Below are 14332 nucleotides of genomic sequence, written 5' to 3' on the forward strand. Positions count from 1 at the left end.
GCTGAAGTCCAGGAGTAGTATCCTAGCGTACGTGTCTGGCCTGTCAAGGTGGTCGTTGATGAGTTCCAGACAGATGTTGATTGCATCATCGGTGGACCTGTTCGCCCTGTAGGCAAACTGGTAGGGGTCTAGGTGAGGCGATGTGGAGAGCTTAAGGTGGGCTACGACCGCCCGCTCCATGGTTTTCATGATGACGGACGTCAGGGCCATGGGCCTAAAGTTGTTAAGTTCGGAGACCCCTTGTTTCTTGGGGACAGGTATGATGGTGGACCTCTTGAAGCATGCGGGGACCTTGCCTATCTCTAGAGACTTGGTGAATATGGCAGAGAGGATGGGAGCAAGTTGCCGACAGCAGGTTTTTAGGCAGGCTGGAGATACTCCATCGGGGCTGGAGGCTTTCCTGGCATTTAGTGTTGATAGGAGGCGCATGACCTCAGCCTCACTCACCACCGAGGGAGAGGGCAGGCTACGGATGTTTGCAGGGCACAGAGGAGGGGGAGCCGGTGCCAGGTTTCCCTCCGGTGTTTCCTGGTTCTCGAACCTGCAGTAGAATCTGCTGAGTTCTTCCGCTAGTGTCAGGCTGGGTGTTGCATGCTGGGGTTGGGGCTTGTAGTTGGTGGCGGCCTTCAGTCCCTTCCATACAGCTCGTGAGTTGTTTGAGCATAGGTTGATTCTTATTCTCTCAGCGTACTCTTTTTTGGCAGCTCTCAGCTCCCGATTAAGGTCGTTTCTTGCCCTTCTGTAGTCCTCCTGGTTCCCGGACTTGTGTGCAGCCTCCTTGCATCTCCGCAGTTGGCATAGCTTGTTGGTGAACCACGGCTTGTTATTCGGATACACCTTGAAGGATTTTGTTGGTACACACGAGTCCTCGCAGAAACTGATGTATGAGGCAATGTTGTCCGCCCCTTCGTCCAGGTTTGGCGTTTCCAGGGACTTCCAGTCGGTGCATTCAAAACATGCTTGAAGTTTCAGTTTGGCCTCGTCTGACCACACCTTGGTGGACTTGGCGATCGGTTTAGCTGATTCTAGGCGTCTCCTGTAGGTAGGGATAAGATGGATGAGACAGTGATCGGAGGAGCCAAGGGCTGCCCGTGGGACTGCTTTGTATGCCTTCCATCACACGGGACACAATCGCGCATCCTCTATGGCACTAAATTCAGCTGTTTAACAACAGCTGAGCTCCGTACCATGGTCAGGAGCCAATTTCATTGGCTCCTGACCCTGTGATCATTGTAAGCCAATCAGTGATCACAAAGAAAAAAAAGTTCTGGTCCTTAAAGGATACATGAGGTACACCTATGAAAGAAAAGCTTCACTCACCTAGGGTTTCTTTTAGACCCTAGAAATCTATTAGGGCCCACACTGAAATTCCACTGTTTCCCACACTGCCACTGTCCCCTTCCTAATGCTGGGATTACACCATACAGTTTTCGGTTACATTCTTCTGTTAGATTTTTCTGTTAGATTTTCTGTTAGAATGCATAATTAGAATATTTTCTGTAGAGAATGGTCATTATCTCTGCATCTCTCTGGTGCATTGTCTTCTGGTCATCTCCTGCTGAGTAGAACAATGCCTAATTGCTCGGCAGATAGATGGTAAGATAGATACATTTCCAACATGTTGAACTTATGCTACGAATACACGGTACGTTTAATACCGTGTAATTGAGCCGCTGGATCGATTCCGGCGCGTCCCCGCGGGCGCCTGGATCGATTCCCGCTCGTCCCAGCGGGCGCTTCTTATCTTCTCGTTTTCTTCCATTGTCCTGCCCGCGATATCGAGCGCGGAATCGATTCAGCGGGTGATCGGACACGTTGGATTTTATCAATCCAGCCATCAGCGGCTCGATTACACGGTACAAAAACGTACCGTGTATTCCTAGCATTAGAGAATCTAACAGAAAAATCTAACAGAAAATTGTATGGTGTAATCCCAGCATTAGACCCGTGGCTGGGTCATAGTCTTCTGCACATGCACGGGAGCACCATACATGATTGCCCTCCCATAGCCAGGAGCGCTCTTTGCATGCACAGTTCAAGTTGTAGTGAACTGTGCAAGTGCAGAGCGCTCCCAGCCGTAACAGCGTGATCAAAATAAGCTTAACTGAGCATGTGCAGAAGACCACAACCCAGCCGCAAGTCGGGATCTAACTAAGGGGACAGCGGAACTTTGGGATGGGACCTGATAGTCTTTTAGGGGCTGGAAGAACCCTCAGGTGAAAAAACCTTTTCTTCCATAGGTTTGCCTCATTTGCCACCAGAGCTGTGTGGTCCCCAGTCAGTTAGGGACAGTTCACATGGACATCTACATGGCATTAAATTACAGCGGCATGGTGCTCGTCCATTCAAGGGGATGGACAGCCGCCATCACAATTGTTTACCATAGTTCGCACCAATTCTGACAAAATGCAATACATTTCCTGAACGCCGCCGAAGGTTGCCAAATGTTTTCCTGTTTGTGAGCAGAGAAGCATTTGACCAAGAAGCAGCAGAAGCAGCAAGTTAGAATAACACGATCAGCTACAACGCAGTACTACAGGCCCATAGAACTTTATGGGCAGTACGTTGACATGCAGAATTATACTTTAATGCAAAGCGTGAATGCACCCGAAAGGAGGCTCTTGTGCACATCTCCTTTCCTTCACACACAAGTGCTTCCTTTTAGTGAGCATGAGGCGTTTGTGAACTTTGCTCGTTCGCCGTGATGGCCTCTTCTGGTCAGCTAGCTCAGAGTCAGATAATTAAAGGGGGCTGGAACAATGGAAATGGGGGACTATGCGCTCACAACTTGGCCACTTCTTATAAGGTAAAGGAACACAGTACTACGTTTTTAGATTATAATGTGTTTTTTCTTTAGGCACCCATTAAACCGCTTTGGGACCACCTGCTTTTCACACTCTTGCTGAGATCAGGCACACTTGATTTTGTTCAAGCAAAACCATTGCTTCTGATGATCTTAGCCACAAAGCTAACGTGTAAGCTGGTGTCTCCCGATGTCACTGGCCTCATTTTCAACAATCCGTTACGATAGATCACGGTCTCCAAGCTTGAGACGAAGTGGTCTGTTTGCCGCAATGCGTGTGAGGTGGGGTATTGTTGTCACAGTGGACTTCAGGGTGGGTCAATCTTTTCTTTATCACTGTTTATTTGTGACAAAGTGACATTGCAGCAAAATAACACGTATGATATAATGAATTTTATGTGTAGTACGGACCAATAATAGAACATTAGTAGCAAAGAAAACAGTCATTTTTTTTAATTTTCAGTTATATGGCTTTTTTTTAATATAACATTGCATCATGCTGTCATATTTGCGATTTACAAACTATACTCAGTATTTTAAACTAAGAAACAGAGAAGAGCTAATGACCCTTTGAACTTCCCTGCTGTGAAACCTTATCTGAAACCGTCTCTCACTGTTTCTTTGATGTATAAAGGCTTCAGAAAACAGGACTGTATTCAACCAAGTTGGGTTGAAGAGCTCAGAGCAGCTCTTTAGCATAGATAACAACTGAAGTTTCTTAACTCTTCCTGTACTGGGAAAAACATTACTTTTCTTTTCTACTAATGTTCTAGCACTTAAGTTGGCCAAACACTTATAGATTTGTAGCAGTTTTGACCATCAGATTTCTGTCAGATGCCTGACAAATCGAATCTGACAGGAATCTATCTGATGTGTGCCAAACAGTAGGAACAGATTTCCAATAGATTTCAGAATGTTTATGATATTGGTGACCACCTCTCTGCACCTTAAAGTGAACCTGAGCCGAAGCTCGGGTTCAAAATCCACACTTACCATAGAAAGAGGGAAGCCTCAGGATCCTAATAAGGCTTCTTTCCATTCTTACCTGCCCCCCGTTGCTGAGCGCGGCCTCCTGTTGCTGAGCACACGGCCACAAAGCTCCTCTTCCTGGTTTGTGTGTGGGAAATGGCGCTCGAGACCGCATGCAAAATAGCATGGAGCCCCAGGTTGCGTGCTACGGCACATGCGCGAGCGTGCTCAGTCGGCTATCAGGTGCGCTTGAACTAGCAAGAGGAGCTGCGGGCCCAAATGTGATTAGCAACAATGCATTGTAACTCATCTTTGGGGGGGGGGGATGGGGATTGCGCTCAGCAACGGGGGACCAGGGACTAGTGAGGGAAGCCTCAATGGGATCCTGAGGCTTCCCTCTCTTTAGGTAAGTATCTGATTTTGTACCCGATCTTCGGCTCGGGTACACTTTAATGCAACTCACTGATTTATGTTTTTACTGCATCAGGTGAATGACAAGTTTTTCAAATCTTGATTTTTTTTAATTTTTCATCTGTTCCCTGCACTCAGAAGAGTTTCTTAGCCATACAGGAGTTTTATCAGCTCTAATTAGTTTTAGCCATACAGGAGTTTTATCAGCTCTAATTCGTTATCAGTTAGTGTGATGCTACAGCCAGACTGCAGAGAAACTCATTTAGGCTCGGTCCTCATTTGTCCTGTTCCAGATCGGATCCATACCAAATGGATCAGTATTTCTGAAAAACTGATCCATTTGACACGGATCCGATCTGGATGTCTACGCATGTACCATGTCAACGCGTCAATTGCGTCAGTACATACGCATCGGCTGCTCACCTGTCTCCCCGCCACTCGGCCCCTTCCACAGCCTGGAGGCTAGCAGAAGCATTGCTCTCCGTGGGCTGCAACAGGCCAATTCTGCCTAGCAACAGGGAGAATTTTCATTGGTTCAACATGAACCAATGAGAATTCTGCCTGTTGCTGAAGATTCCCATTGGCCTATTGCAGCCCAATGGAGAATCCCCATGCTTCTGTCGGCCTCCGGCTCTTTAGAATAAACCGAGCGGTAGTGATGGACGTGTGAGTATGATGTCACGACGGCGACGATGCAACTGAAACTGGCGACGCGGAAGTGGCCACTAGCCTAGTGAGAGCGGACAGTGTCCGTTCTCATAGCCTTGCATTGGACACGACCAGCCCGGGAGAAAAGTGTCAAATTCGGACTCTCCATGACGATTTCTTTCCGTGCATCACGGATCCGTGTGCGGAGTGGAAGCGGGTCCTATTTTTAACATAGGATTCACTTCCTGCGTTTCTGCAGAGCTTTGAAAAACGTATCCCACGGATACGTTTTTAAAACAAGTGTGAACCCGGCCCTTAGAGCCCTGGACTCTTAACCCTTACAGTAAGAAAATAGAAAGGAAAAAAAAAATCACAGGATAATCCTAGTTCGCTTGGGACTGTACATACATAATCATCATACATATCACTTCAGGTACCCTTGAAACACATGCACAAAGAATGCCCTCTGTACAACTGCGCAGCACCTTGCGTTTATAAGTGGCCCAAAGTCTAGCCTCCAGAAACCAAAATGTTTGCAGCTAGGCTGTCAGCATGAAACCCTGTTCTAGAATTCTAAAACCTGAATTCCAGCAATAAACAAAGCTTGTGACTGGGCAAGCTTACTTAGTAACGAGAAAGACAGAGGACGACTACTGCCATAATTTTATACCCCCACCCCGCAAGAGGCTCAAAACTAACCCCCTACTACATGGAACTGATTGGGCTGAAGCAAATTGCCAAAATGAACTGACTCAGACCTGAACAGCGGCACAGTTTGGGAGCTCAAAATCAGGGATAACCTTAGAGTCTGAAACAAATGTGAGGTGAGGGGTCACTTAAAAACATCAGCTCGACACAGTGGCATAGTTAGACACTATGGGGTCCCATAGCAACATTTTCATGGGGCCATCAGATTTAGGCACTCTTCAGCAATGCCACCTGCCCCTACCCTCTGGATATAAGTTGACTGGGCAATTTACATTTCCATGCAATGTGCACTGGATATAGTCAGAGGGTGGAGAAACAATAGAGAACACATCAAGTACCACATAGGCCCCCTCTTCTTCAGGGCCCCATTGCAGTTGCTATGGCTGCTATGCCTATTGATGCGCCCCTGGCTCGTCAGGTAAAAAAAAGTATCCTAAAGCAAGATGTCAACCGCTGGGAAACAAGAGACAGCAGATTCTGCAGTTCAGGCCAGCAAAGTGACATTACACGGTGCAGTGATAAAATGACGTTATTTACAAATGTAGACTGTGGCAGAGAGTACAAAGTGCAGGAAAGTTTGGTTAGGATTGCTTGACGTGCTGTGTCATACAGAGATTTGTAGCAGTAGCAGATTGCTAAAGCATCTGCAGCTCAGTTGCGGTTGTGGTTTCCCCACCCACCAGCAGCTCCCATGTACGTGTGTTCGAAGGTTAAAGTGGTGTAATGGCTGCACAGCATCAGATCAACATCAGTACCACTAGGCAGGCAGCATCTAACCACTCCGGTGGCAGGTTTTCCAATGCAGCCACCAACTAGTTTAGACTCTGTACATAAATAGCCTCACCCATGTATAAGAGTGAAATGACAGTTGACAGTCACTGGGCAGCAGAACTCTGCAGTGACTGCATAATTTGACTGCCCATCTGAAATAATCCTTATTAAAGGACCACTATTGCGAAAAAGTGTAGAATTTAAAATACATGTAAACACATACAAGTAAGAAGTATGTTTCTTCCAGAGTAAAATGAACATTAAATTACTTACAGTAGGTAGTAGACATGTGACAGAACCGATAGGTTTTGGACTAGCCCATCTCCTCATAGGGGATTCTTATAGCATGGCTTTTATTCTTTAAAAACACACTCCCTGAAAAGGATTTATACAAAGATGCTGGCCAGCCTCCCTGCTTGTTGCAGTTTTTTGGCAGTTGGACAGAGCAACTGCCAATTCACTAAGTTCTTTTAAGAATAAAGAAAACACTGAGAATCCCCCATGAGGAGATGAGATGGTCTAAAACCTGTTGGTTCTGTCATATTTCTATTACCTACTGTAAGTGACAGGAACATAGGAGAGAAGTAATTTATGTCTCATTCTACTCCAGGAAAAATATACTTCTTATTTATATTTGTTTAATGTACTTTAAATGTTTCGTTTTTGGCAATAGTGGTCCTTTAAATGGCGTTGCTGCAATGTATGCTACCCCAGTAGCAGCTTGAGGCTAGCAGCACACTAGGCAGAATTGGTAGCGTTGCGGAAAATGCATGCGTTTCTGCACATAATGGAAGTCTATGGGCTGCATAAAAAACACAGGGCTGCCAGGCAATGTTCATTGTTTAAAATAAAGAAATAGGCCTCCATATCCCTCGCACTTCAGGTTCCCCTTAACAACTCTATTAGAAAAGTGATCTGCAAACTTGGCTCTCCAGCTGTTAAGGAACTACAAGTCCCACAATGCATTTGCTTTTATCCATCATGGCTGTGGCTGTCAGACTCCTGCAATGCATTGTGGGACTTGTAGTTCCTTAACAGCTGGAGAGCAGAGTTTGCAGATCACGACATTACAACAATCAAAAGTTAAACGGTGAGCGGTCTTCTGTATGCCTGGAAACTAATGACCCGTTTCTATCACAATTTCCATTTGAACCTATTTTCTGAAGAGAAACGATCAGTTAAAAGATGGATCTATGCTGCTGAAGAAAATACTTGCAGAAAATGATCGATCAGATTGTACAGTGTGTGGACACTGTGTGGCTGCACCCTGGTGAACCCATCTTTCTACTGCAATAAAATATATCAACAGGTGAGCAAGTGCATGAAGATGTGCTAGAATCTACTGAAAACTTAAAGATCCCTTTTGAATTGGTAGCACTGCAGGATTTGTGCACATCTCCCCCCTCCCCATACTGTATCATTACCTTGGGGTCCCCGGCGCCTTCGAATTTTTCAGGTTAAGCTGAGTCTTGTCAGCAGATCAAGCAGCACCCAGAAGCTAATGTATAGAATGTGTTCTGGAGGCTGCACATATCCTGGCAAGAACCTCCCCCACACCCAGACAGGAAACATCAGCCTAGTTAGCAGATTATGTTTTTGTAACTGGAGTGTGGAGGTGAATGAACTCTCTGCCTGCAGCCTTGTGGCTAGCTGCTGTGAGCTGGACCTCCTGGTGGTCATAGCAGCTCTATATCTCTGTGTAGCTGTCCTACCTACTGACCTTATGCAGAATCCACCCCTTCCTAATCTCTGCAAAACAAGCACTCAATGCAAAACATCCTGTTTTTAGCAGCAGAAGACAATGTTCTGCTAACGAGAAGACAAACAAGCTCTCTGTTATTACATGAATATTAATATTGTTATTAATATTAAGTATTTATATAGCGCTGACATCTTCCACACAGTGCTTCCCAGAGTCCTTAGTCATGTCAGTAAGGCCCGTTTTTCACGGACAGCTGAGCTGCACGCTTGTCAAGCATGTAGCCTCCCAACTGCTGGCCACGGGCTTCTTTTGGCTGCAGTTTTATGCAGCCGTATGCCAGTGTTTGGTAACACCAGGTGTCATAATTTGTAGTGATGTAGCGAACATTTCCGCAAAAGTTTGCGAACAGGCGAACCGCCGTAGATTTCAAGAGCCAGGTGAATTCTAACAACTATAGGGACTGTTTCTGGCCACCAAACGGATGGTAAAGTTGTTTAAAGGGCGCTAACACCTGGACAGTGCCAGTGGCATGCCGGAGGGGGATCCATGGCAAAAGTTCCACGAAAAATTACATTAAAAAAATTACATAATTTATGCATAGTTGTGTTTTAATCTCTAAAGGGCAGAAATCACACTACATTTCTAAATTTATCCGGTGTTTTTTTTTTGTTTTTTTACACTGAATGTCACTTCACTCAGGGTTTATGTTATGTGCTACAATCACTACAAAATATAGACCCTGCCGGTGAATACTTCTATACAGGGCAGTAGTGGATACTAGATGACAGTAGTGGTAGTGAAGGATTATTGGATTATCTAGTCGGTGCACTACTAAGACCAACACACCTGTCTAAGGCAGGGTTCACATTTGCGTTAGCAGTCCGGATTTTCCGGACCGGATCCGGAACGTATACTGTACAAACGGAACGGACGTTTGGCAATCTAATGATAGTCTATGGATGCGTACATACTCGTCCGTTCCACGCGGACCGGATACAGACACCGGACACTTTTCCAACTTGCTCTATTTTTCACGTACGTCGTATCCGGCCGCCGCACCCGGACCGGATCCTGACTGCACCATCCGCACAGCTGAAACCAATAAGAAACGGAAAGGACAAAACACACTGGCTATAATATCTGGACATTCTACCCACTTCCTATGCATTTTCTATGGTCATAGCGGCCATTTTGGATGTTGACGCATGGGCCCAGCGTTTGAGGAGTGGAGCAGCAGAGACTTGTGGTTGGAGATATTTGGCAGCATGTCGGACGAAGAGGTGAGGCCCTACACAGCTGAGGACCTGATTCTACAGGTGCAGCAGCTACCTGCCTTGTGGGACAAGGGGCACCAAGACCACAGCAATATCAGGCTGTGCAGAAAACTATGGCAGAAGATAGCCAAGTCGTACGTCGAGGGGTTTGATAACCTGAACCGCAAAAAAAAAAATGCAAGAGGGTATGTTGACTAGAAGTGTTTGGGGGGGGGGGGGGGGGGGCTTGTGGCTTCTCATTTGTGTTTAGTTTGATTGTGATGTATTCCACTTGATATTGATGTGTGTCACCTTGCCAACCCGCCCACATGTTGCCCACCCACCTGTGCCCTGCCACCTGTTGCCCACCTTTGGGCCCTGCCACCTGTGGCCCACCCACCTGTGCCATGGCCCACCCACCTCTTGCCCACCCACCTGTGGCCCTGCCACCTGTGGCCCACCCACCTGTGCCATGGCCCACCCACCTCTTGCCCACCCACCTGTTGCCCTGTGGCCCACCCACCTCTTGCCCACCCACCTGTGGCCCTGCCACCTTTTGCACTGTGGCCCACCCACCTGTGCCATGGCCCACCCACCTGTTGCCCTGCCACACCTTTGTAGCATGCGTGTCTGGGCCGCAAGTGCAATCCTGTGGCCTAGACACGCATGCTCTGCGCACATACAATATCCAGATTGCCCATTGAAAAGTTAAAACAACATTTTTATTACAAATTTTTAAATTTTATAACTTTGTACAACAAACGGTAAAAACAAACATTTTTATTACAAATGTTAACATTTTATAACTTTTTAACAACAAACGCTAAAAACAAAAAAAATATAACAACCGGTAAAAACAACAAAATATTCAGGCTCGTCCAGGACGGGTCTGGAAATAGTCTTTCATTTGGTCCCTGTTGCGGAGGGACACTGTCCTTGGCCTGGTGGCATACCTCCTCATCGGCAGTAGTGGAAGCACATTTGGGGGTTCTGGAGTGTCCTTTTCCTCCTGGAGCACAAAGTTATGGAGGATGCACGCTGCCTTCACCACGTCGACTGTGTTGGCCGGTTTCAACAGCATCGGCGTGTGGAACACCCTCCACTTTGACACCAAGATCCCAAATGTGCATTCCACCATTCTCCTTGCACGGCTCAACCAAGCGTTGAAGTGGAGCTGCCTGGCATCAAGGCCCTTGTCTGGGTACGGCCGCATCACATGGCTGGACAAGGCGAAGGCCTCGTCCCCCACAAACACATAGGGGTAGGCCAGTGCCCTTGTCCCAGGCCAGGGTCTGTCACCGGGTAGATGCAGTCTGCCTTCCTCCATCCACTGGCAAAGGGCCGTACGTTGGAAGATTCCAGAGTCATTGGAACTTCCGTACGACCCCACATCCACAAAGACAAACTTATAGTCCACATCCGCCACTGCCATTAGCACAATGCTGAAGTATTTTTTATGATTGAAATAATGGCTGCCACTCTTCGAGGGTTTCTGAATCCGGATGTGTTTGCCATCCAGCGCGCCAACACAATTGGGAAACTTGCACTGGGTCCAGAAGCCCCTGGCGATCTCCTCCCATTTGTGGGTGTCTGGCACTGGCATATATGTGGCCCTCAGTCTTCTCCAAAGGATTCTTGAGGTCCTCACGACGATGCCTGCCACCGTGCTCTTCCCAATGCGAAAAATGACACGTAGCGATGCATACGTTTGTCCAGTTGCGATGTACCTACAAGAGAAATAATCAAAATCAATTTTTTTATGTCTTTGCAGGTGAAAAGTACAAAGTTCGATGGCGTAGTATCAGGGACGCCTATGTGAAATGGCTACGGCTCAAAGGCAAGGAAGAAAGAAGCGGAAGTGGGGCCTCCCAACGCAAAGATTACCAATACGCTCAACAGTTGTCATTCCTACGTTCAAGCGTGGAACCGAGAGAGTAAGTACCACTATGGTGACCATGAACTGAGAAGGCATTGTATATGACGTTGACCAACTACTACCATGACTTTGACCATGTATTGACAAAACATTGTATATGATGTCGGTTGTCAAACCAATAATATCGTTTTTATTATCTACAGGACTCAAGACAATTTTGAGGAGGAGCACAGTACACCTCCGAGGAGGAGATCGATGATGAGGTGTTGGATAGCACATACGTCCCACCGCTCAGAAGGAGGAGGTCGTCTAGCACCGGCGTGCTAGATCTTTTGGAAGAGAATCAACCAATTGATCTGGACGTGATGGAACACACCCAAGATGTAGAGGTGCCGGGACCTAGTGACCAAGCTGTAGAAGAAATGGCAGAGTCCATTCAACCACAACAGCCACGCAGGGTAACGCCAACGCAACGCAGAGGCCGGGATGATGAACCTACCCCCCAAGTGAGTTGTCGAGTGCACCCTGGCCCCACCCCAACCCGAAGGGAGACTGAGGCTGAAATGTCTGGTGTGGTGTCTGGACTTTTGGGCATTTTACAAAGCCATGAGGCCGTTATCACCAGGCAGCTGCAGGATGGGGACAGGGGACATTTAATCGAACAATACAGGCAACACATCGATTCCCTACAAAACGAGCTACGGGCTGTGCACAGTCATTACACAGAGGCATATAAAATGATGCACGAAGTACACAGGGCACAGTTCGATCAGCTGCGTGCGGAACATCACCAAGCAGTGGCACAGCTGCAGCAGATGATGCAGCAGATGCATCATCAAACTAGTGAAATGATGAAACTGCAGACACACCCGGCATTCCATACGGTCATGTCCCTCCTACCCTTTTTGGAGAAGGTGCCAAGTCACAATATGATGGCATGCCACACTAGTTTGCTGGATGCCATCAAACAGCATATGGAGACACCATTGATCCAACCGGCATCATTCAGACCTTCCACACCTCCATCGCTCCACTGGCAATCTTCTTCACAGTCATACACTGGCTACAGAGGAGTTCCGTTCACACCACTGTTGTCAGGGTCCAGCACTTCCACAACCAGCACCCAAGACAGTCCTGATTTCCAGCCACCATCTAGCATTTTCACAACAAGTGCTATCTACCCAAACATTTGAATCATCTCTTCATTATCTCCCTAGGACATAGCCTTCAAAACCTGTAAATACCAATGACTATATGGCTTCTGCTTATAGTCCTCTTGTTCCTGGACATGGTCCTCTGAACCCCTCTGAACCTTGGATGAAGGAGACCAGGGCAGGGCTTTAGCCAAGCCTTTTCCATGCCCTGTCTCCTTCATCCAAGGTTCAGAGGGGTTTAGAGGACCATGTCCAAGAACTTAGGTTTTTTTAAGTGCTTACATTTAGGGCCTGGTGTCCCTGAAAGACACTATACCTGGGTCACAAGTGTGCCTATAGCGCAGCTATGCCCTGCACCTTTGCACAAGCTATGTCCTGCACCTGTGCCGCACAAAGTTGGTTGGTCTTGTTCCTCACCCTCGGACATGGCCCTCAACCTTTCGAACCTTGGATGAAGGAGACCAGGACAGGGCTAGCCAAGACTTTCCCTGCCCTGTCTCCTTCATCCAAGGCTCAGAGGACCATGTCCAAATAGTTATGTTTTTTAAGTGCTTACAATTAGGGCCTGTTGTCCCCGAAAGACACTATACCTGGGTCACAAGTGTGCCTTTAGGGCAGCTATGCCCTGCACCTTTTGCACAAGCTATGTCCTACACCTGTGCCACACAAAGTTGGTTGTTCTTGTTCCTCACCCTTGGACATGGTTGGAACCTGGGATGAAGGAGACCAGGACAGGGCTAAGCAAAGACTTTTCCCTGCCCTGTCTCCTTCATCCCAGCTTCAGATTACCATGTCCAAGTAGTTATGTTTTTTATTTCCTTATCTACATAGGGCCTAGTGTCCTCCTCAAGGCACTACGACCATGATGTTGAAAAGTTGGCCTAGTGGCCCATTTGCATGTTTTTTTGAAAAATTTAGCACCATTACTGCAGTATTTCTTGTTGGCCTTGGTGGCCATATTGCACTGTTAATTAGCACTTGTAAATGTATCTCAATTTTTTTTTGGGGGGGGGAAGACCACAATGGACCAAGACCGGTCCGATGCACAACCGCACTCCCTTGGACATGGCCTTCTGATTCTGTGAGGCAGGAAACCTTTTACAACATGACATGGCATGGTTCAAAGTACACCTAGGCCTTGCCATGTCATGTTGACTTTCCTGTATCCCAGGATTTAAAGCCATGCCCAAGGGAGTCTATATACACACAACTATTGTCCATGACCATGCTATTGTACCATAGAACTGTTATTTATGTTTAGTCTTCCAAATTGGAAGCATGTTTTCATGTTGAAAAGTTATTTATCTTCAAATAAAAAATATTGTTTTTACGTACCTCAGCGTGATCAATAGCTGTTCTTGTGGTTTGACTGCTCTCCTGAACCTGGTATCCTCCTTCTTTAGGTCATCCTTCACCATCTCCAAGAGGTTATCAAACCTAGGAGATGGAAAGGAAGAAGCTGTAAAGTTTGCTGTGGGACAAGGTGTTAGGTGGAGCGTGGGGGAGGTGTGTTTAAAGGGGTTTGGGTGTTTTGTGGAGGGTGGGGGTGGTGTTTAGCTAGGTATACAGGGGTGAGGTGTTGTGGGGGTGAGGGAGGGGTGTTTAACTAGGTAAACAGGGGTGAGGTGTTGTGAGGGTGGGGTGTTTAGGGATGGTGCTGGGTGGTCTGTTTAGGTCTGGATGCTTACATGGGTATGGACATCCGGGTATAACTGTAGAACTTCTCTGGGTGTCGTCTCCGGTCCCGGTAGAGGCTCTGGAACTCTCCCTTCCTCTGCCTCCTCGCTAGTAGAGGGTGCACCCACCATCTCCTGCGAGGAGCACGCCTTCTTCCCACATAATATGTAAAAATCAAAAAGGAGACAATTCCAAGGTAAAATGAGTACAAAAAGACTGGATCCATGGTCCAAACTGCAGTCTCTATATCCAAGGATGGTCTCCACACGTCAGGCTGTCTCCAACAATGATCCCAGGGCTTCTGCAGACCTCCCAGACCCCAAGAATTTATATAGTCTGTTATCTCTTTAAAAAATGGAT

General features: G+C 47.0%; 1 protein-coding gene and 1 long non-coding RNA gene across 10 annotated transcripts in view; one reads left to right on the plus strand and one right to left on the minus strand.

The window, feature by feature from the left end:
* The window catches only part of LOC137542037 (CMP-N-acetylneuraminate-beta-galactosamide-alpha-2,3-sialyltransferase 2-like), a 126296-nt gene extending 118458 nt beyond the window's left edge, over positions 1–7838 (minus strand). Inside the window, exon 1 of one of the 2 annotated variants that reach the window (XM_068263641.1) lies at positions 7735–7838. The gene's annotated coding sequence lies outside the window, so the exon portion shown is untranslated. The remainder of the gene's footprint in view (positions 1–7734) is intronic. The other variant, XM_068263643.1, reaches the window with a different exon arrangement.
* LOC137542039 (uncharacterized) overlaps positions 1–14332 on the plus strand; it is a 713380-nt gene that overhangs the window by 125419 nt on the left and 573629 nt on the right. Inside the window, exon 6 of one of the 8 annotated variants that reach the window (XR_011025337.1) lies at positions 7477–7619. The exons of the other annotated variants lie outside the window; for them this stretch is intronic. This is a non-coding gene — a long non-coding RNA (uncharacterized lncRNA). The remainder of the gene's footprint in view (positions 1–7476; positions 7620–14332) is intronic. 8 annotated transcript variants of the gene reach the window in all.

The sequence above is a fragment of the Hyperolius riggenbachi genome, chromosome 12, assembly GCF_040937935.1.
Source record: "Hyperolius riggenbachi isolate aHypRig1 chromosome 12, aHypRig1.pri, whole genome shotgun sequence".
NCBI classification, from domain to species: Eukaryota; Metazoa; Chordata; class Amphibia; order Anura; family Hyperoliidae; genus Hyperolius; species Hyperolius riggenbachi.